At 45.3% G+C, this 22203-nt stretch overlaps 1 non-coding gene across 1 annotated transcript; it reads left to right on the top strand.

Moving 5' to 3' along the window:
- Positions 1-8522: 8522 nt before the first annotated feature.
- On the top strand, positions 8523-8597 carry TRNAS-UGA (transfer RNA serine (anticodon UGA)). The gene has a single exon. It is a non-coding gene; the product is annotated as a tRNA-Ser (tRNA).
- Positions 8598-22203: the final 13606 nt, after the last annotated feature.

The following is a 22203-nucleotide window of genomic DNA, read 5'->3' as shown; positions in this document are numbered from 1 at the left end:
TACCCTCTTTTCCAGCGTTTCTACCGTTCATATACGTTCATATACGGCGTCCACGTGATGGTCTCGGAAATTTCCGCGCACCGGCGTGCGCAAATCGGAAAGGCCACAAAGCGCCGCGCCCGGTTCCTTGAAACACTTTCAGATGCCGCAATTATATGTACTTGAAAAGCGTGGACACACAATGGACGAAGAGGTTAAGGAAGTTGGCAACCAAGTAAAAGGTAATTCAAACTGTAAACAGACAACCTGGAGTCATAAGAATGAAAGTGAGAGAAACAGGGACAGGTAATTAGATGTAAAGAATGGAAACAAAAATGGCCATGGAGATTTACAAAAATGAGAAGAAAGAAATTAGAAGGGAAAATCTGTACGATAACACAACGGGCAGTGCCTCGCTGTTTGAGGCTCGAGCCGGTTGCCTGAGGACAAAAACGTACTGGGGCAAATATTTGGAAATGGACGAGGCATGTGTATGCTGCAGTAAAAATCCGGAGACCACTCCGCACATCCTAATGTAATGCGAAGAGATTCACCCAGGGAGAACCACAGGTAACGTACACTTTCCAGAAGGGCTTGGGTTTAAAGTGGACGGAAGCGTCAACCAGTCAGCATAGGAGATAAGCAAGAGAAGTTTACAGTATTGATGAGAAAAACGCAGGGAGGAGATTGGATTGATACAGCCGGATCTCTGATACGACCAGACAGTCATCGCTAGCGGTAGAAGGTGAAATTTGAAAAAGAAAGGGTTAAGGAAATTATACAAATATGCCATATAATAAATATCTGCCGCATATCTGAATAAATCAAGCAGGCTAGGTGACTATTTTTCACCACCAAAGGGGAACCATTCGATCATCATCATCATCATCATCATCATCATCATCATGATCATCATCATCTTCTCCTTCTTCTTCTTCTTCTTCTTCTTCTTCTTCTTCTTCTTCTTCTTCTTCTCGGCCCACGTAGGAGGCCGCGTTTCTACCAGAGAGAGAGAAAACATTTATTCGGACCATCGAGGTGGTTGTTCTTGAGGACGAGTGCGTAGTGTCCTTATTCCAGGACTCCACTGATCATGGCTGCTCGACGTACTTGCTGGACGAGAGCTTCTTGTCCCGCCAGCGTATCGCCGGTCAGCTGTACCTCCTACTGCTCAAATGGCGTGCTAGGCGTCTTTAAGTGTTGAGGTTTGCCCCCGCACCACCAAGAGATGTGAAAGAGTGTAGGGCGTGTGTCGTCGCACCAGGGGCTGATGCCGTGATATGTATGTGGGAATATTTTTATGTATCTGTGTAGGTTTGGAAATGTATTGGTCTGAATAAGTCGGAGAGCTACTGCCTCTTCAGGGTTGGGCTTTCTGTGAGGGGGAGGATAAATCCTGCGGTTGAGTCGCTGAATCTCGAGTCGGTCGCAGTAATTGGACGACAGGGTCACGAATGTAAAGGGTGGGGATTGATGAGACGATTGGTCTTGCCCAACTCGGTTAATTAGCGCTCGAGCTAGGGCGTTCGCCCTTTCGTTTCCCTTCAGATCCGCATAGCTCGGCGTCCGCGTGATTTGATGGGATTCTTGCAGCCTCGGGCCTAGAATCTGAGCCGCCAGCAGCGGTGTTCGTCCGTTGGTGAAGTTACGGCAGGCCTGTTGCGAGTCGTTAACGACATGAGCTTCCTTGCCTACCCTGTCTTCTTCCTTTATTACCAGCGCCGCGGCTGTGGTCTCAGCCGCAGCTGCGGTCTCTGCCCTGACGGAGGCCGCGAGGGTCAAGGAGTTGTCTCTCCCGTTCACAGCAGCTACCGCGAAGAGGCCCCATACAGGGTACGCCGCCACGTCCACGTACGTTGCATACGGGTCACCCTTGAATTGTTGACGCCGTCTGTCGACGCGAGCCTTGCGTCGTCCTTCATGGTCGCCGCTAGCGTTTCCCGGTAAGCATTGCGGGTACATATGTTGCAGTTACCGGAAAGCATGAGAAGCAGTCAGGGATCGTTGAATGCTATCGCGTTACACTTTAAAGGCCAAGCTTAAGTGCCCTCCAAATGTTTTAAGGTTCTTAGAACATTTTCCAGGAGCTATCTATGCATCTGTGAATGTATCAATATAGGTTTGTATCTAACCCTTTTCACGCCTATTTGGGTCACTGCGTCGTCTGTGGACGAATGGATAGCGAATCGGGCTGTTGTGCTGAGGAAACTGGGTTCGAGACGAATCGTAGGAACAACTTGCGTCACTGACTATGTGGCCATGTGTACACACGTGCCACTTTTGAAGAAAGCTCTTTCGCGCCGATATGGCTCACTGTACACACGAGACATGACGCCCATTTGGGGCTCTGGGTATATGCCATTCGGTCTGCGCTGGTCTTCAGTGAAGCATTTGAAACTACCTTTGGTCACTGGGTAGTTTCCTGTTGGTGGGCCGTTTTTCAATGAAGGTCGTTGACGAGCACTTGAGTAACTAGGTGTGTGCTGCTTGTAAGGTGCCGCTATAAAGGGACGAAAAATATCCCAAGGCCGATTCAAATAGGTTGCGAAGGTTCGGGCGAAAAGCGGTTCAGTACAGATTGTCACCGACATCCGCATGGGAGGTTATGGGAGCAGCGATTGAAGCGCGACTATGTTTGGAGGGAAGAAACACTAGGAAAGAAGAAAGGGTTTTTTAATTCAAACGAGACAAAGTTAGATTCATTCAACGAAAATAAAATTCCTAGTCAATTTTATATATTCGTCACGAGTTAAGAAAATACAAGTTTAATTTTATTACTAGTAATAAATGCATTTCTTTTCAGCGCCCATGGCTACAGGGGGCGTTGAAGCCACTATCACTCGCAATGCAATGCACGTCTTGAAATGGGCAGAGAGGCGCACTCGTAAAGTTCACCTGTTGAAATACGCCCCCCTCACAGTTTGTGCTTTTTTGCTTGTCGAAGTTTGTCTGAATTTGGTGACGCGGGTAACTTCATCGCTTCTTAATCTCTTCAGTAAAAAGTAGTGAGTTACGACCGCTAGATAATTGTGTAGTTGTTTTCATGCGCCTGCGCTGGCCGACGGGCTTGGCATCCGACAATCGGATCAGCACTCTACACCTAAAGCTTTCATCGGCCTCCAAAGAAAGTATGTTCTGGGCAGGGATGCGATTTCGACAACCGTGCGGCTAGGCTTTTCCTGCATCGCTTTCCGCGCTGAAAGCTCGAAACGCCCACCAAGTCCAATGGCGGGGCACTTGAATATATAGCTCCAAAGGCAGGACAACAAAACAAATTTCGCGCCTTAGAAAACAACATGACGTCACTTCTGCTTTTAACGGACATGGCGTCACATTATTTTTTCTTTTTCTTCTGCCGGAAGTGTTCCCACCACATACAGGTGGCGCTAAGCCTCATGAACCGCCAATGGACCGCCATGTTTTGAACGTATGGGCTCCTATGGAAGCTTCGCTACAAGGTATATTTACCTTGAATATCCCTTCAACTTAACTGATCTTGAGCCTATCGAATATACGTCACAAGGGTCTTTCGAAGACAGCAACCAGACGCATTATCAGGTTGCGTCAGAAAAGCGCTGGTTATGTGCTGCTTTTGAACGAACGCGTTTCACGCCAGCGATTTAGCGAGTATCGCCATTGATAAAATGAAACACGTGCCGGCGCACATATTTCATTTTATTTACTTTGGTCAGAATATCTGCATAGGAAACTAATATTGCGGCACAAGATGCGCACGTTATACCCACAAGTACTTGAAGTAACAAACTGCTCAGCAGTTTCAAATGAGCCGTGCATTCGTACCCGTCTGAATAAAATAAAGACTGCAGCATACGTTTATGTTGCAACAATACCTTGATTTGGGCGAGTTGGTTCATCTTAAAAGTTTTGTAAAAAAGCGCTGAAGACGAAGACGAATTCGAAGCAACACAAACGACAGGACTGGCGCTACTTCAAACTGGCGTTTATTATAAACGGTCATCTATTTATGCTCTGCACATCAAGTACATCATGCACTCATTGTCATGCACTCAAAGATTGAAATTAATCAGATCATACACAAGATTGTATGGTCAATAAGTTCAAGTGCCTAGATATCTCTGGCCTTGAACTAGGTTAGGTTGGTCAGATGTTGTGGACGTGTTTATATCGGACGAACTGGCCGGTGCTTCAATGATAGGGCTAGGCAGCACAACAATGATGTTAGAAAAAGATACGGCAGTCACTTGGCTGAGCACTGCAAAAAGTGCGCATGCACACCCATGTTCACTGACACATCCTTCCTGAGGAAAGGAAACACAAAAAGAAAAAGAGAAATAGTTGAGGCATATTTTACAAGGAAAGCAGGCGACAAGTACACCAGCTGTACATCTTTGGTTTTGAAAGAAAAAGAAGTGACGTTTCTTTCGAGATATGTAAGCACTTGAACTGATTGACCATACAATCGTGCGTATGATCTGATTCATTTCAATCTTTGTGCGTATGATAATGAGTGCACGATGTACTTTATGCGCAGAGCATAAGTAGACAATTGTTTGTAACAAACGCCAGTTGGAAGTAGCGCCAGTCCAGTCGTTTGCGTTCCTTCGACTTCGTCTTCGTCTTTAGCACTTTTCTATGAAAACGTTTACGTTGTCCGTGTCAACTGGTCCTCTACGATATGGGTAAATAAGAACGACAACAAATGCTGTTCATTTATTGCAGAATTTGTAAACATTAGGGTTCGTAGTGCCTTCAATTTCATCTTATGCTTTCTCTGCTTGAAATCGTCTACCAATTGAAGACATAAGGCTTCCCGCTCTCGCTAGAAACACTCAAGGCATTTCGCATTTTTTCCAGGAAGGAAACGGTGAGCTCGGTTCTAACTCTACAAATCGGTGTTCGAGGACAAACTGGTGCAGAATAAGAATTATGCTTGATGACGTCGCAATAAATGTCAAACAAATGATGGGAATATATATTTTGAAAAAAGTTCGCCCTAATTTGTTTCAGCAAAGCACGAGAACGGACCTTGAACTTATTTCTATGTTCAATCGATTGCGTTCAAAAGAAATAGAGAGAAGATTGAGTGGTTATCTTGTCTTCAAGAGATAATTTCACTGAGCACGTCCAATGCAACAGTTCCACGAACACGGCACCGTAGTGATAAGGTCAGTATTTTGGAACAATGTATTCCATGTTTTAATAGCGCTTACTTAAGGACGCGTAAGTACCGATAGCAAAAGCATGTGCTTTACTACTGGGCGACCCCAACCGTGCTCTGGCCGAGACATTGTAAGGTTAGATTACAATGCCACTTCTTTGCGGGTTTTCTCAGTAGTCTGAGCAGCACTCAGCCTTCGTTATCGCTAGGATTGGTTAGTTGTAAATGGTGGATAATAGGTGAAAGAATGAAATGGAGCGAAAGGAACCTGTACGCAATACGTACGTACAGTTCCACTGTTAAGAGTTGCTGAAATCGTTCACATATCATCAATACAATCAATCTACGTACTTCTCTTCCACCGTGCAACGAAAACTTCCCCCACAGCTCTCTAATGGTACCTGTATTAGGTCAGACTGAGCCATCCTTTGCCGGCAAATTTCGTTATATGAACACCGTGCTTTACTGTCTGCCGCCTTCAGCTGGGATTCCCTTCCCGTGGCACTAATTTCATTTGATGAAATTGGCGCCTATGTACTACATGGCCTGCCCAACTCTTATTATTCCTGTTAATGGTAACTAGAATATTAGCTATATCCGTAATTATTACTGCCGTTTTCACGTGCGATTATGTCGCGCCTACCATTCCCCGTTTCACTGCTCGTCGCTTGAGACTATAGAGTTTCCTCTCAAGTTTCCGTGTCCCTTTCTACTATTTCCCTGCACATGTTGCCGTAGGTGGCAGCCACTAACTTTGCACTTATTTTCCAAAAGTAACGGTAAGTTACAGCACATCATCTGAGAATACCTACCATATTAGCTGAACCAATATTTGTTCATTTCGAAATTTCATTCTCATTAGTTGGGGTCACGTGCAGGTGTCAGCATGGATGAATTGCCTAGACAAAGTTAGCGGCTGCCACTTGATGTTGGCATCACGAACAACAATAATGATATCGTGAGACACTGAAAACTCTTGAAAAATGACCGGTGCGCTTTTGTAGGAGAAGGAAGGAAGGAAATCAACTTTATTTGAGGTCCTGCAGGCCGCAAGAGCTTTGGGCTCTCATGGAGTGGGCGTCTCCCACGACGGAACCGGCAGGTTGAGTTTCCTGGCGGCGTCGTGGACCTGCTGGACGGCCCAGAGTTGGGGAGCTAGTTCTTCGCTCCGAGTTGCTTCCTCAAACTTGCGCTTCTCCTCTTCGCAGTTTATGTGAGCTTGCGAGCACGGCCAGAGTAAATGATAGACGTTAAGGGATGTGTTGCAATTGGTGCAATAGGGCTTGTCGTAGAGCTCAGGCATGTAATGGTGTAGTCTGTTTTGCGTGGGGTATGTGTCTGTTTGTAGCATTCTCAGTGTAACCGCTTGAGCTCGAGTGAGCGTGCGGTGTGGCGTGCTATACTCTCTACGTTGTAGGTAGTAGTGTTTCATGATTTGATTGTATGTAGTGGGGGCGTTCTTGTTCTCCGAGTAGTCGGGTGAAGCCGCGCGGTCTGTAAGCGCGCGTGCAGCCTCGTGCGCCACCTCGTTAAGGTTGGGGACGTCGCCGATCTTTGGTCCTAAGTGTGCCGGGAACCAGTATATGACGTGTTTCTTAATCCCTTTCTTGGTAAAAATTCTGAGAGCCTGTGCGCAGACCGTGCCCGTTTGGAAAAACTCTGATAGCGGCTATGGAGTCGCTGTAGATATCGGTAAGATTGTCGTTGGTGAGCGCAACAGTGATCGCAACCTGTTCGGCCTGTTCAGGCTTCCTTGCGATTACCGTGGCTGCATGTCTTGTGGATCCGCGCCCGTCCACAACCGCCACTGCGAAAGCTTTGTTTCTCGCGTATGCAGGCGCGTCCACAAAAGCTGAGCGTTCGCGGTTCGCCAAGGCTTGGTTAAGAAGGAATTGTAGGAGAGTATCCAGGTCATCTAGACAAGCAGAGAAGTGCTAATTATTCGCACCCCAAAGGTTTTTTTTTTCGTTTTGAATATAGAATCATGCCCTCGGGAAAATATGGAGGTGAAGTTCTATACTAAACGATTTGTTTTGTTCAGGAAGTCTAGCACACAATGGCCCAGCAATTTCAGCAGGATAACAGGACTGAGGAGCGCGACGGGGGGAGTTTCTCAATTACATTGACTGTGTATCCTACAGAAATTGTCTATATGCCTAAAAGTGAACTCTACGAGTTTAGCGGAATCAAGATTTTAGCACTAGAAGCAACAGGGTTTTCAAACGTATAGATATATGTATAGTTAAAGAAATTCAGACGGGCACTTTCACCTAATTAGGGTACTGGATATGGTTGTATGACGTTTCTTTGAGTACATTACCAAGAACCGGGGAAGTTCCCTCTATGCATTGAAGTAGTAGAAATTGCGCAAGCTATAAGCGTTGTCTATCGGTGTGTGTGTAACTTATTATGGGCATTACATTTTTATAGAAACAGTTTCGCAACGAAGTATGCAGTGTATCGCCACCGCTGCGTCCCAACATTGCATAATTAAAATTTAATGCTGATATTAGGCTCTAGAGAATGTCCGCCAGCCTGCTCACAACAGATAGCGTGTCAGGGTGAGCGTGCCAGGGTGTGACGGGTCAGTTTTTTCGTGTCCGACGGCCGACTCGCTATCGTTACTTAAGAACCAGCCGCACAATTTGTTGGCACGAGTTCCTGTCTCCTTTCGATAGCTTTCCCTGCTAATAAAGTCATGATAGTCGTGGAAAGAAGAAGAAGGAACGTCTCTTTTAGCCAACGTTTCGAAAAGGGGTCTTGCACTCACCATGGCCTGACGAAGCCAAATCCTCGTCTAAGCATTGCCTTAAAGCGATATTCTTTGTTCGACTGCTGCTCGCCAACTATAGTCAACCCTAAAACTTGGCGATGGGAGGTTGCGTTTCATGACCTAGGAAGAGTATTCAGACTAGCCATGGCAATTATGACTGCCTATAGAAGAACGGCTTGACGCAGTAGTTCTGCGGAAACCCGCAAGATGGATAGGAGTAATTAATAAAGGAAAAATCGGACATCCACCCGTTCCTAGCATTTGCTACAAAGGAAACCCGTATGGGTTCCTTGAAAGAAAAGCCTCAGAGTTGAAGAAAAATTCGTCCTGGTCCGGGACTCAAACTCAGTACCACCGCCTTTCCGGGGCAGCCGCTCTACCAACTGAGCTAACCGGGCGGCTAGCAGATGGCAGGGCGAAGTCGAACTTGTCGATAACACGAAGCAAAGGCAAGCATTTCACGTAGTAGTTCTGCGGAAACCCGCAATTACTTCTCTTAATTACTTCTCTTAATTACTCTTAATTAATTACTTCTCTCTACCTTGCGGGTTTCCGCAGATCTACTACGTCAAACACTTGCTTTGCTTCGTGTTGTCGACAAATTCGACTTCGCCCTGCCATCTGCTAGCCGTCTGGTTAGCTCAGTTGGTAGAGCGGCTGCCCCTGAAAGGCGGTGCTCCCGGGTTCGAGTCCCGGACCAGGACGAATTTTTCTTACATTCTGAGGCTTTTCTTTCGTGGAACCCGTAAGGGTTTCCTTTGTAGCAATTGCTACTAACGGGTGGACACCCGATTTCGCCTTTATTAACTAATAAAAGCACAAATAAAAGCAGAGTCCTTCATCTATTTCTGTTATGATTTCAAATGATATGAATTCTGTAATGTTTAGTACGTTATAATAAAGTTCAACAAGCAACAAGAATTCGTGGTGAATCGCCGTCATCTTGATGCTATACAAGAGCGTGTTATTCAGTCAATGTAGTTATGGGTTACAGAGGAACCACGCTGGAAAAAGAAAATAACCAGGTAAACAAGAATTGGTCGAATGTAGTCTAGTACAATATGAGTTTCATGGCTTCTAAGATAATGCAGACACTTCATGTGCGAGGTCACTAATAAATGTCTTCATTTTTGACCAATATTGAGACGAGTGGCTCATTCGAACTATTCGCGTGAATATGCTCGTTTTTCGCTACAAGCAAAGTACCATTCAAGTCATGCTAGCATATTGCTGGTTACCATATCTCTGTTAGGTGTGCGTCATGTCCCGCTCCTGGAATATTAGCACTGCGAAAGTAAATTACGCGTGGCCTTCCACGTGGGCCTATCATGCGTGTGTGCAAGAACATATGCACAGTACCACCTGAACGTGTGTCACCTAAAGACATTCTGGATCATTGATAGAAGATTTCGCGTTAGAATGTAGAGTGCGCTGAAATCTCTTTTTGCCGTCTATGAGGGCATAAATGAAAAATGATTCTCACGTCTTGCTCCACGGATGATGAGCGCAGTCAAAGAATAAACGCACTGGGGCGCGACGAAAACCATGAGAAAAAGGTGCGAAGACTTAGAAACTGCTAACGAAGACAAGAAGAAAGGGACAGTCTTCAGAATGGCACACAACAGAAAGATATTTGCACCAAGAGTTTTGGAGGAGGGACTCAAATTCTGGGCTTAGAGACATAGGACTGCGCCGAATGTACTAAAGTAAAAAAAAAGTGAGCGGCAGTAGTAGCGTGTTTTTGTGAGATAAAGCTTTAAAAAAAATAAGAAAGGGAAAAAAGTGTAAACACAAACTCGCAAAACACCACCAATGTGGTGAAAACAAAATTTCCTAACACTTCCATACGCCGCGCTACTTTCCTAAGGAATAAAAGAAGAAAGAAAGCCTGCCAACAATGAAAATGTGCACGGCGTTTTGGACACTGAACCCTCGAATCTTTGCTCCGACAAGACGTCTGTGTTTGCGTGCTTCTGGATTTGCCCTAGGGCTCTCACGTCATTTATCATCATCTCAGGCGTCACCGCTCCAATGCCCACGTACCTTTTTTACACTGGATAGCCTTTGGCATACTCACCAACCCTCCACAATATCGCTTTTCTCTCTATGTAGTTCGCTTCAAAAGGTTCTAGTTTCAAATACTGGTCATCTTTCATTGCGTGTTTACCTTGCCCACACCGTTCCAGGCAGCTCTGGCGGGCTTTTGTACCTTTCATGCCATTATGCTTTGCAAAAGGTAGCCCAAAGGAATCCTTCCCTCTAGCGGATGTTTGCCCAACTAATTCAATGTAGAGATACGCACAATGACAGTGAAAATACCCATACGGCCTCGGACGCTTGAGTGGTTGGAGCATTGCGTGATTATCATGAAGTTTTTTTTATTATTTTCTATAAACAGCGGCAAAGGCGTACAGAACAAAAAATACAGCATAGCAGGATGCCTTATTGCACCACATCTTCGTTGAAATGAGCGATAGATAGATAGATAGATAGATAGATAGATAGATAGATAGATAGATAGATAGATAGATAGATAGATAGATAGATAGATAGATAGATAGATAGATAGATAGATAGATAGATAGATAGATAGATAGATAGATAGATAGATAGATAGATAGATAGATAGATAGATAGATAGATAGATAGATAGATAGATAGATAGATAGATAGATAGATAGATAGATAGATAGATAGATAGATAGATAGATAGATAGATAGATAGATAGATAGATAGATAGATAGATAGATAGATAGATAGATAGATAGATAGATAGATAGATAGATAGATAGATAGATAGATAGATAGATAGATAGATAGATAGATAGATAGATAGATAGATAGATAGATAGATAGATAGATAGATAGATAGATAGATAGATAGATAGATAGATAGATAGATAGATAGATAGATAGATAGATAGATAGATAGATAGATAGATAGATAGATAGATAGATAGATAGATAGATAGATAGATAGATAGATAGATAGATAGATAGATAGATAGATAGATAGATAGATAGATAGATAGATAGATAGATAGATAGATAGATAGATAGATAGATAGATAGATAGATAGATAGATAGATAGATAGATAGATAGATATTACTGATTACCGACTGTTAGAGTCGTCTGAGCCGTTCAAGGCGGTGTCATGTTTCCAATCGTGAAGCAGGCTCGCGTGCGTATAGAATGCAGTAATTGATTATGGCAGATCTTGATTTATTTGTTTTCTACGCATTCGCACTACTAGAAGCGAGGACTATATAACAGTAGAGTGGAGAAATAAACAAGAACTTCAGGCAGCAGTAATTCTGATACCTTTAAGTTAGCTGCTGTGAACAGTGGTCGAACTCACAACGTGAACATGCAGATTATGTGCGCCATTAGTCAAGTGACACTTCTCGAGAACATCTCGTCTTTCCAGGCAGCAAAAAAAAAAAATATTACGCGAAAAGCATTCTCCGGACAGACAGATTAAGCTTGTTTCCTAGATCCCAACTGCCACTTCTCTTAGAGCTTTTGCGACTACACCCTCCTCTTCGCGGCGTTTTGGAAGAGTACGGCGAGTTGGGATAGTTTGTATGAGCGAATTTCCAGCGTAATTGGGCTATGGAGAATAAACGAAGAGAGAGCTTGTGTTCTCAGTGTGTACTTCTCTGGGGCACTATTACGCCACAAAATAGTTTTGGAAGAGCACTCATCCGATCCCAGGCTACTATGTGCTACCTCACAATTACTATGCTGGATCGCTTTCCTGCAGCTACTACGCATCGTTTTCCGCAGGCCGGAGCTTCTGCTCAGATACAGCTTAGAGAGGTGAGATTCTGGTGTCGTAATATTCGACGTAATAACAGAGGTAAACATGTAGTTACGGACGGAGAAAGAACGGACACGTGCAGCCCGTTAGCCAGTTCCTAGCTGTTTACCACAGTAACAACTAAATATGGCAGCATCTTCTTCATAACTTTACGTTGTCGCACCATAGTGTCCCGCGCTTCCACCAGGATTTATTTCAGAGGGAATCAAGGGAGACGTAGCGATGGCGCCAGCGTCACCAGCTTCACCGCTACGATCATCAGTACCTTCGACGCTATGATGCATGCACAGTTTCACACAAAGCAGACTACGACTGCATTAGGAGGACGAATACATGTGTAGCACAGTACAACTCGGAGGCCAGGCGGCTTATACAAACAGACATACAACGTGGGCCCCTGCCACTGAGATGCAGCATTTACATCTTACACACACAATACGAGATATTGAAAACCACGGAGGAGAAATATTTCAGGTCTGTTGATTTGACACTAATACCATACCATTTAGGCGATGCTGATGTATAAAGAACAGACATAAAAGGGGCGTGCACCGAGACCACCGGGTTTATAGGGTGCAATCACCAACACAAGAGCGCCATATCTTGAAGCTAGCTTTCTTTTTCACGTGCAAAATCTCGTGAATAACTAACAACCTCACTTTTCCGAGTTGTGGCCGGTGGTTCTGTTATCGCATGATGCTTGCAGCACTTTATCTTTGGGATTAGGCTAGCCAGCACAATGGATAGCCAACAGAACGGACAACCAGCAACGATAACGGACAATTAACGTCTTCAAGCTCCACACCCGGTTGAAAAAGTCCTACGCTATTCTACATGTACAGTACTAGTCATGTCTCAAGGCACTCGGAAATGCCAAATTTAAGAACACTGAATGAACAGTTAAGTTACTTAACCAGACAGTGCATAACCACGCCAGCCCACTGTCGACAAGTGCATCCTTCTTTCTATTGCCCGATAATGTCTAGAACCCAAGCAGTACTGCAACACCACCTGGCCTGCACGCTTCCTCGCTTCATAGAAGCGTATAGGAACTGCAAACAACAAATGGTGACTTCATTACGCTTGTGCAAACGTCACTTAGTATTGGGACAATGCCATCCCCGCAATAACTTGAGACCGCTAGTACAGTAACACAATTGAACTTCTTGTTTTTGGATAAAGCTTGTTTTACGTGGATGTAAACATAGTTACCCCATTCCGCAATGTTTTCATGCAAGCTAGTATGGCATTCATAAATAAACATGCAGAATTCTATTATTTTTCAAAAAAAATATGCGATGACTGCTAAACACTTTACATACTTCAAACCAATGATGACTTTATGAATTGTCTTGAAATGGCACGCACGCACCCACCCACGCACGCACGCACGCACGCACGCGCACACACACACACACACACACACACACACACACACACACACACACACACACACACACACACACACACACACACACACACACACACACACACACACACACACACACACACACACACACACACACACACACACACGCACGCACGCACGCACACTATGTGCATACATATATTTATAAAGTACTATATGGGCTGCAGATTTTTATTAAAATACATTATCGCTGCGCTTAGCTCATGGTACATTACCCTGACTGAGAGAGAGAGAGAGAGAGAAAATGATAAATGAAAGGTAGGGAGGTTAACCAGGACTGAGCCCGGTTGGCTACCCTACACTGGGGAAAGGGAAAGGGGGACGGAAAGATTAAAAAAAAAAAAGGAAAAGAGAAAGTCCACTGGAGATATCAGTCGGTCACTCAGTCTGGATCACAGACGCTGACTCAATCCGGTCGCTTTCAAATATCGCAGCAGCGCTTTTGTGGCCTTTTGTAGCTGTGATATGCGAGGCCATGATCCCAAGATCTTGTTCAAGGTGAACGGCTTTCCATCTAGCTGATAGAGAGCTGTGCAGAGGTCTTGCCTTTCATTTTCATAAGATGGGCAGTAGCACAGTAGGTGTTCGATGGTTTCCTCGACACCGCAGGCATTGCACGCGGCGCTATCAGCCATTCCAATCAGAAATGCATAAGCATTTGTGAATGCGACGCCCAAACGTAAGCGGCACAGCACTGTTTCCTCATTTCGCGGAAGACCTGGTAACAGCCGCAGTTGCATATAGGGATCGAGGGAATGCAAGCGATGGTGAGTGAATTCAGGTGTGCGCCACTTCTCCAATGTCAAAGAGTGCGCTAGCTTGCCTAAGTGTTGGGCTGCGTCGGTCCGCGATAAAGGTATTGAAACAAGGGTTGCTCCCTCGTGAGCTTTTCTAGCAGCTTCGTCAGCGAGGTCGTTGCCGGAGATACCGCAATGACCAGGCAGCCACTGAAACACGACGTCGTGTCCTTTCGCGATCATGTGATGGTGCATTTCTCGTATCTCCGACACGAGTTGTTCACATGACCCGCGACGAAGAGATGCCAGAAGACATTGTAAGGCCGCCTTCGAATCGCAGAATATAGCCCACCTATTAGCCGGTTGGTTATTAATATAATCAACGGCACCTCGGAGGGCAACAAGCTCCGCACTAGTCGATGTTGTCAAGTGCGAAATCTTGTATTGGATGCTTAGTGAATGGGATGGTATAACCACTGCGCTGGTGGAGCTGGTCTGAGTGGAAGAGCCATCCGTATATATATGTACTCGATCAAAGTAGAAAGTGTGCAAACAATCCAGAGCTGCTTGCTTCAAGGCCAAGGTAGGCAGGTCGGTCTTCTTTCTTATCCCTGGAATCGTAAGACGCACTTGAGGTTGTTTTAAACACCACAAAGCTGAGGTTGAACGTGCAGAGGGTGTGAAACCCGATGGTAAGGAGGCACGATGGATGTTGACCTTGTTGGAGAAGGACGCCTGTGGTCGTCGTTCTGGCAGGCACGCAAGAAAGCTTGACTGCATCCGTGAAACATGACGAACATGGGCTCTAAGCGTTTCGGTGCTAATTTAAGTTGTGATCGGATGGTCTTGAGCGATTATAATGGTTCCAGCTGTCGAGGCGCTGCGCGGAAGGCCTAGGCAAACACGTAGTGCCTGTGCCTGCACGCTCTGAAGTTCTCGAAGATTTGACTTGCATGTTTTAGCAAGCACGGGGGAGCTATAGCGTAGGAATCCGATGAACAGTGCTCGATATAACTGTAGCATGGAGCCCACTGACGATCCCCATGTTTTGCCGGCGATGAACTTGAAGACGTGAACAATAGATGTGAGCTTCTTCTTTAAGTGGGCAACATGAGGGCTCCAAGTGAGGTCCCGGTCTACAATGACACCCAAAAACCGGTGATTTCTCTTGTAGGAGATAGGCTGACCATTGATGCATACTGGATAAGGAGTCATCGTTTTTCGCGTAAAAGCGACTAATGCACATTTTTCTGTTGAGATGGTAAGGCCTTGTGTGTGAAGGTAGTCTGATGCCTGTGTTGCTGCTTTCTGTAGCCGTGCGCGAACCTGCAGGCGAGTGACCGCTGATGTCCAGATGCAGATGTCGTCGGCGTAGATTGAAACACTCACTGTTTCCGGTAGGGATTCGGCCAGCCCAAGAAGCGCGAGGTTGAAAAGAATAGGGCTTAGAACACCGCCTTGGGGAACGCCTCGGCATGTGTAGTGGTCGGTAGTCGGACCATCTTCCGTTCGTACGAACAAGGACCTTTGTGTCAAGTAGTTACTGACCCATCGATAGACTCGCCCTCCTAGTTCAATTGTCAGAAGTGCGTCTAGAATGGTTTGATGGCAAACGTTGTCGTAAGCGCCTTTCACGTCAAGAAAGAGCGCTACTGATAATCGCTTCCGAGATTTTTGTTGTTCCACAGATGATACTAGATCGATGACACTGTCAATCGATGAACGACCGCGTCGAAATCCCGCCATAGAGTCAGGGTAAATTTTATGATGTTCAAGGTACCATTCGAGACGCATGAGGATCATACATTCCATAAGCTTCCCGACGCAGCTGGCAAGAGCTATAGGCCGATAGGATGCCAATTCGAGCGGTGACCTTCCTGCTTTTAGAAGCGGTACCAGGCGGCTGCGTTTCCATTCCTGTGGGACGACACCATCTTGCCATGAAGTATTAAAAAGGCTGAGGAGTTCTCTTCGTGCTTCTCTGCCTAGGTGGCGCAAAGCAGTATATGTTATGCCATCGGGTCCTGGTGAAGACGAACACCTACATAGCGCCATAGCAGCTTCTAACTCTTCCATAGAGAATGGAGCGTCCATACTTGCATCTCGTGGGCCGGGGATGTTGCCTAGAGCCATGTCAGGGACTGAAACTGTGCCGCCAGCGACGTTCGCACAAAATTCCTCTGCGACGTCTATCTCGCGGCGGTTTTGATAGAGAGCAAGGGCGTTGAATGGGTGTCGTTGCTGGGGACTTGAGCAAAGACCCCGTAGGGTACGCCACACACAGGACAATGGCTTGCGGGGGTCTAGTGAGTCGCAAAAACATTTCCATCTTTGATCCGCTAGCTTATCCATTCGGCGTTTGATCTTCTTTTGCATGCGCCGAGCTTCTCTGAGGTCAAGAATTGACTTCGTGCGCCTGTACCTGCTTTCAGCTCGGCGACGTAGTGCACGAAGCCTTTCCAATTCAATGTCATTCTCTGTACGCTTTGATGGATGTGTGAAGCGGCGTGTACAATCTTGCATAGCGTCAGCAATTATGTCTTCTAATCTGCGTGCAATATGTGTCTTGCATGTGTCTTCTACGCGATCTTGAAAGACTGACCAGTCGATTTGGCGAGAGACAACCGGTAATGCGGCGTCTAGTCCATCGATTCTCACATAGGTCGGTATGTGATCACTTCCTGACTGAAATTCTAACTTTACCCGCAGTCCTAAGCGATTTTTAGGGTCATTAGGCTCCATTTCCTTCCCAACCAGCCCATATGCAAGCGCAGCTTTTTATCAGAGTTCTTCCTTTTCCATAATGGTTCTGCTACTAATATATACGTGTGTTTGCAGAGAAACTTGGCCTTCAAGTCTTGCTTGTGCATATCGCGCATAGTATTCATGGCATTATGAAAGAACTTGCTCTGCGTTGGCTTCACACCTTGGCATTTCCGTGGTAATCCTTGCGTTTGCTGATAATCTGATGCTCGGTTTGTTATATATTTTCGTTTTACTGCGCGATATCTGAAGGCCGTATAATGTTCCAAGTTTTGGTTATATCCAGCAATCTCCAACCAACAACCAACAATCTTCTCACCGTGGAACTGACACCATTTAAAGCGGTACCTGCGCGTCACGGTCCAGATGGAGAGATAAATGCAGGGCATGCAGAGCAAAATTAATTTTTTATAGATGTTGGGTTGCGAACAATTGTTGCGAAGAAATTAAAAAAAAAAGTCACAATGACAATGGCACTAGCGGTATGTACTTCAAAACCGTTACGTTTGGGGCGAGTTGGTTGTAGATGGTTCTTGTACATGGTTGTGTGTCCCTTCTTCGTTCGACGTCCTGTCTTTGTGCGCACAAAAGTTTAATAGGAGCGGTATGTGTTTTTTCTCCTGAACTTAACAAAGGGTGGAAAAAATACATAAAGAAAGGCCACATAACCTATCAAGCATAGCATGACCATGTTCCGTGATCCTAGGTGAGGAAAGTCGTCTAGGAAGCAGGTATTTTGAGAGCTCAGACGGCGTCGAAAATCCTTACACCCAAGAACACTCGTTTATAAAGCTCAGGATTGACAAGCAGAGAAGCCTCCCACACAGGGGCAGACATGGCTGTTGGCAAGAGGGATGAGGGTTCCTGCGTAAGCCCTACCTTCTAAAATCCGATCACGGCTATGCAGGAGGGGGCGATCCATGGAAGTATAAGGCTGCGTCTTTTCTGTTTTGTTCTTGTTGCCGCAGAGGAGTAGACAAACACTCTGAGCGGTACACAGAGCCTTTGGAAGGCCATGATTCTGCTCTTGAAAAGTCGCATCATGGAGATGCCGCTGCAGCTTTGCACGGTCCCTTTTCTTTAGTTCTTGTGACGTGAAGGTGGCTGAGGATAACCAAGAGCAAAAGCCAAGAAGAACTACTTTCGCGAATGCATGCGTAAACGTGCGGACAGTGCACGGCTGTAATAGGACATTGCATACAGCTGTGCGTCATCCGTAACTTAGTCCAGTATGCAAAATCGGGCATGCAAAATGAAAAAGAAAGAAAGAACAAAGAGAAAATGGCCCATCATCACGAAAAGTTCTACCGCTAGGATTCATCGTTAGATAATTTTTCAGGCAATCGTAATGCTTGATTCAGCCTCGTTTCTCGTGCGTCTATAATTTCACGTACACCACTATCTCTGTTCCGCAATGACGCAATCATTGAACAAAGGAGAGCAGCTACACTCCTGATTGTGAAGAGAAAGATGGCTGTCGCGGCAGTTATTTACATTAAAACTACGTTCTCTTCAGTGATCATCAATAAATCGTCCCATCTGTCCTGTATATTTCCTGCCACAGGACAACTGCAATTCATACACCACGCACCTCTTCACAATAAACAAATCGGTTTTCAGTGGCACGAGCATCGAGTGACACTCTTGTTTCTTGCGCAGCACTTCCGGTTCACCTCCTGAGCAAAATGCAAAATAAATCAGAAAATAATAGAAACAAGAGTACAGTACAAAATTCATGGGTTTCATTATAGGTATGATGTCAGAGCATAAGTTTATTATGAATTGAGTTACTGAAGTGTCTTGAACAATTATAATTAATCATAGATCACTGATTACCACTCACCAAAGCACAGAATCGTAGATTTTAGAGACCCGGTGCGTGAGGAAGACTTTGCCGAAATTCCTCGAAACCCGGAAGTAAAAAGCGGAAGTAGTGACTTCACTAATGACGTCACACACAAGAAGTTCGCATTATATTTAACCGGCTAATTAATGGAAAACAGTTGCCTGACACAGACTGAACGTCTACCAAGCAGAGTGGATGCGACTTCCCTTCTTCCTTCTCTCTCTTCTCTCCCGGCACTCACCTGCTCGGTCGCTTGCTCGCATAAGCGGTAGGCGCGTGCTCGTTACATGCTCTGACGTCAGCACCAGAGGTAGCGCGTAATGTGGGCTTCGTGCGCTACTCACTAGGGGGCTACGCTCCGCCAGGTGGCGCGCGCTGCGCTTCCTCCTCGCCATCCCTCCCTCCTCGCCCGCATATCCACCCAGGGGAAAGACGTTCGCTCGCTTAACCTAAAGAACACCAACGTCGAGGTGCGAGTGCCCCTAAGAGACACCTAAATCAATGATCAGAGTCGCTTGCCGCTTTTTATGGCTCCTGGAGCACCCAGTCGCTGTTCTTCGGTAGGGGATAGTCAACCGACAAACCTTGTTAAGCTTATCTCTCACCGAAACAAACACCCTTGCAGTGACCCGACTACCAACATATTTTTAAAGAAAATATGCTGTCCTATGTATGCGGGGCACAACCACACACTGTCGTTTATTTCGCGCCTCTTCATTCACTGCACTTTAAGTGCCAATATCTGCACGACAACTCCAGGCCAAGCACTCCGCTTCAGACACCGGCAATTTCTTCGGGTACCCTGCTGCAGAAAAACATTCAGACTCTTTCATTATATTTGTGTAGACCTTACGGTGGACATACTTTTTATGCATTGTACGTATGTAGTTATGGGTATGTGGTCTTACGTATACTTTTGTTGCAGCGCACCGTGGTTTTAACGTCTCCCCTCTGTTCGTCTCTGCTTGCGCCAAAATTATAATCCATGCCGCATAACATGGGAGTGTACCTCACACAGCAGAGAACCTCAAATAACAAATCCAAGTTGAGTTGGGCGGGAGGCACTGCTGAACACCTCAGACCAAGAGGACCATAAGAGCCAGCAGGCTTGCAGAAGGCAACAGAGTATTCAAACAGAGACCCCGACCATCCTTAAGGCCAACACGAGGCCTGTTAAATAACTAATAATTAAAAAAAATTTATTCACCGACTCACTCGAAGCGCGAATCTGAACGACGCTGTGTGGCAGCCGTGGGGCACGGAAAGCATACCGAGCTTGTGGAGTGCAAAACAGACATGACCACTGTTCATACGTCACGTGATGTGCGTTTGTGTAGTGTATACATGGACACCTCACATACCACAAACACTAAGATTTACGCGCAAATTGGCGCAATGATGTTCGAAAATTCAGAACACCAATTCCCACAGGTACTTGGGAAGCACTGTAATTGTTTTTGTTGTTGTTATCAGAACTAAAAAAAGCATACCTTATGGCATGTAGTTCAACTCTACTTCTTGAGCTGGATTTCTCTAAGAGGCAGAAATTTACAGTAAAAAAAATTAAAAGGGATAATTGGCTAATTATTATGATAAGCTAATTAGCTTTTAAACCAACTGCATTACGGCACATACTTCCTATGCGAATTCTAGCTGGTGAGTTCGCAAGCCGTGCACACTTGAGAGAATTATTGAGACTGACATTAGTTTTGAGAAATACGTTTTGAAGATGATTATAAATGATTGGCAATAAAGGCTGTCTTGTGGGAGCGGCAGATTAGGGTTATTAATTTCCGTGATTGCAATGTAGAAAGCGAGAGATGATTTATTGATTGTTACGCTCGAGTGACGGTTGTAGTTTCTGGAAACGAAACGTCGGCACAATATTGTGCAACTTCAAGGAAAATTATTAAATAAGCCTGATGAGGTGACCAAATGGGTGATGCGTATATATATATTCTTTGAACTTTGACACTATTAATGCTAAAGCCTTAAAATCCGTTCTCTTAAATAAGATTATTGGAACAAATGTGCATCGTACCGAAAGTTTGACGGTGCATATCTTAAACATGCTGCTAGATTCGAAATTTGTTCCAAGTGGATACTTTGTGAACTCACCGGCTTCAATCCTTAAATTGCAATATAGACGATTTTCACGGCGATCCCAGGGGCACCGCCATGTTTGATCCCGCGTCAATGCATTGCCTCAGTCCTAGTTTCCTGGAATTAGTAAAGAAAACTATGGTGCTGGTAACGTTCAGCAACCTTGGGAATGATGGGTAGTGCATGGATACGTGCGATCTTTGTGTTTGGGGCTTCAGACGTCCCTGTTGCCTCGTTTCTTATGCTTTACCAGAGCCTAAATTGGTCTATATTAAAAGTGAGCAAACACGCATAATTGCGGCTTATTGCAGTGATTCCGCATGTCCACGCGTTCGTGGCGGGACGTTTTCAATGTCGGGTTTCTGTGCTAGAGGTGCTGTGTTGGAATCCTGCCATCGGACAGCTTTAATTATGTCGATTTATTATTTGCAACGGAGTACATCCTTAACAACAATCACTTTACTAAGTAACGACGCCATTTAATTCCAGAAGGAGGCAGCCTAGGCGAATTCATGCAATACCCATTATTCCCGTGCTGGCTGAACAGCCCTACATGCAGCTCCCGGACACACTATAGTGCCACAGTTCGCTCCAGTTATTGTCTGAAACTCTATAGCCTCAGCTACTTCCCTGTTTACAATGGATGTTCATGACGGCGGTGCGGTTCACCAAACTTCTTTTTCGGCGAATATTCTAGACGGTGACTGGGTGCACGACATGAAGCTTTGGCCACAGCTTCAGAGGACATGTAAGCGTCTTCAGAGTTCATTACGCTTTTGCTAAACGGCGCGAGTGGCGTGCATGGCGCTTGTACTAAAAGCGTGGCTAGAAATGTATTCCCATCTGTCCAAAATTTCCGCTTATGAAATAAATTACGACCAGCGTGTCTCGATTTTCATTATTTATTTGGAACACGCTTTGAAGCAGCGACTTGTCATGCTTCTGACTCACAAATGTCCTCGGTGCGGTCGCAATCTGACTGCTTATTTTCTGCCTAATTGCTCGCGGGTGTGTTAAGTCGCAATACATTTGTTTTTGCTGCGGATACGTCTGGTAACACAGATGTGCTGTACTTCGTATAAGTTGTAGCAAGGATATATTATCATTATTCACTCGCTTACTCTGTGAATAATCACGAAACGTGCAGCTTGGAATATCCATGTGTTTGTTTAGTCGCGCTGTCACTGATGCTTAGGCTTATTGATTCAAGTGTGAGCCCTTTAATCTATTCTTGATACGTTGGCGATAGAATGGGCGTAGATTTGAGCGTGAGTTCGCGTGGATGTGTTTATAGGTGACGTTCGAGAAATTTACTCTGCCAGGAAGTAACGCTACTCCTTTGTCACTGTGTGACGAGCGGTACTCACTCTTCCAGACGTTGCGGGGTTGCAGCCCTTTCTTTGTAGCTTAGCGATACAACGCTGGTGGTTGAGTTATTATTATTGTCTTCGAAGAAAGCCGCACATATCGAAGTGCGGGCGACGCAAGCAGTTTTATCTGTGCTCTGTAAACTTGCCCATACAGATTCATTCAATTTCTTAATATACCAGTCACCCTTTTTGTAGCCAACTACAGTACATGTCTTCTCTCTACCACTGGACATTTTGCAG

This window comes from Dermacentor andersoni, chromosome 5 (assembly GCF_023375885.2).
Source record: "Dermacentor andersoni chromosome 5, qqDerAnde1_hic_scaffold, whole genome shotgun sequence".
NCBI classification, from domain to species: Eukaryota; Metazoa; Arthropoda; class Arachnida; order Ixodida; family Ixodidae; genus Dermacentor; species Dermacentor andersoni.
This window is presented reverse-complemented; position numbering and strand designations above follow the sequence as displayed.